Source organism: Bombus pyrosoma, unplaced genomic scaffold (assembly GCF_014825855.1).
Source record: "Bombus pyrosoma isolate SC7728 unplaced genomic scaffold, ASM1482585v1 HiC_scaffold_4726, whole genome shotgun sequence".
NCBI classification, from domain to species: Eukaryota; Metazoa; Arthropoda; class Insecta; order Hymenoptera; family Apidae; genus Bombus; species Bombus pyrosoma.
The window spans coordinates 1,895,914-1,898,086 of NW_025219986.1; the positions used below are offsets into that span (position 1 = coordinate 1,895,914).

At 36.0% G+C, this 2,173-nt stretch overlaps 1 long non-coding RNA gene across 1 annotated transcript; it reads right to left on the minus strand.

Moving 5' to 3' along the window:
• Nucleotides 1-364: 364 nt before the first annotated feature.
• Nucleotides 365-2,167, minus strand: LOC122577507. Its single transcript, XR_006320351.1, has 2 exons — nucleotides 1,136-2,167; nucleotides 365-1,053 (listed from the first exon to the last, which is right to left on the minus strand). It is a non-coding gene; the product is annotated as an uncharacterized LOC122577507 (long non-coding RNA).
• Between the last annotated feature and the right edge of the window lie 6 nt (nucleotides 2,168-2,173).

Here is a 2,173-nt window from a genome sequence, read left to right on the forward strand (position 1 = left end):
CCCAGCCGCACGGAATAAATCCGTGCGGAGATATCAATTATTTATTCCAATCAATTTTAATCCTCTCCCGTGCTAGTATTCCTGCCCATAGCAGGTTAGCCGAAACGTGGAATATATTAGCCAGTCGCAGTAAACGCTAGTTAACGCTACCTACGAATTTCAAAGTTAATAAATAAACTACTAAGACGACCCCTGAGTTAAGGTACAACGTTCCGAAGTTCTTCAGGTTTGAGTTCGCACCGAATGTGCGACATAGATCTGGAATTTCATTGACGTTGCTAACGATTCAGAATTTTTCAGGTTTGAGTGCGCACGAATAAGCGACATAGGCCTGGAATTCTATTGACGATACTACTAGACGATCCCCGAGTTAAGGTACAACGTTCCGAAGTTCTTCAGGTTTGAGTTCGCACCGAATGTGCGACATAGATCTGGAATTTCATTGACGTTGTTAACAATTCAGAATTCTTCAGGTTTGAGTGCGCACGAATAAGCGACATAGGCCTGGAATTCTATCGACGATACTACTAGACGATCCCCGAGTTGAGGTACAACGTTCCGAAGTTCTTCAGGTTTGAGTTCGCACCGAATGTGCGACATAGATCTGGAATCTCATTGACGTTGTTAAACGTGACAGACGCAACTGTACCCGTAGCACAGCAATTCTTTTAACACCAAAAAAAAAAGAGAGAAATAAATAAAATAAACTAAATAAAAATAAAAAAAAAAAATTTTTCGAAATAGTCCTTAGACTATTTCTGGTGGCAGCAACTACCGTATTAATCGGAAGTTTAAATTTATATTTCGATTACTATCGTTCATTCATTATTTTCTTTTCGTTTAAATTAACGACAATCAAATTTAAAAAAAAAATATATATATAATAAATACAAATACGTAACACCTTTAAATGAAAGTCTCACGAACACCACGACTTTCTCCTGTTTGTCAATACTAATTTTTCCCCAACTTCTGAGGTGTGCAAAGGGAAGTAAGAACGGTTAAACCGGTTCAGTTGGTCAACAGTATTCGCTACGAGAAACATCTGAAAAACTGGGTATCGAAATTACACGCATCACCGACTTTAGTAACTATGCGGTACATCGAATTGTTGTTAAATATTATTTCACATTACCTTTTGACCCTCGGTGAACCATATGGCCAGAAGGATTAGATTCTTGGTTCATCGCAATAGAAACTTAACTTCAATTTAATATCCTTTTTGGAAATGTCATGTTTTCTGGGTTAGAGTCTACACGTAGATGCAGCTATTATTACACTAAACAGTCATACGTCATAAGTTATATAGTATGTCCATTTTAAGTGTATACGCGCTATTATTTCTATACGTATAAAAATTAGGGAAAAACGTTTCATATAGAAATTGAATGGTATCAAGGGATCCTGTACTCCTGTTATTAAGTTCTCCAACCTATAAGCGGCAATCGGAATTTGAAATACATATATCGCTAGAAAAGTAACAGCAAACACAATGAAATTTGTTTCGAGAGCTTTCTGTAGCGTTTTATTTTTTCGCTAGTAGTATATTATGTTATTTCCTAACATTTGAGATCGTATTTCAGCTAAAGTATATAACTTTAGCATTTAGTTTTGATGAAGTGTAGCACACTGCTTCTATTTTTATATTCAAAACTGACAATCCTTTTCTCTCGCTTCGAAAACACCGCAGTAGGGAATGAGCCGTTGCATTCGACTGTCTGTGATGATAATTCGTGGAAGAAGAGGGATTTTTCTTCATTATTTAGTCTCAATACCTATATTGGCAAATACAGGAATAAAATACTCGACCCAATTGTAAAATCTGCTTTCTGACGCTCACTTTATTATTGGAAGGAAAGGGAGTAAACTCCAGACCATAAAAAAAGAAAGGAAACAGATGCATATGAATGTTCTGTCAACCACGGCAGAAAAGTGCAGGAAAATTGTGGGTAGTGTTACGTATTTATTTGTTTGGGTTTTTTGTTAATTTGAACGAAAAGAATAACGAACGATAGTAGTTGAAATATAAATTTAAACTTCCGATTAATACGGTAGTTGCTGCCACCAGAAATAGTCTAAGGACTATTTCGAAGATAAAATTTTCTTTTATTTTAATTTTTTACTTAGTATTAAAAGAATTGCTGTGCTACAGGTGCGGTAACGTTACGGCGAC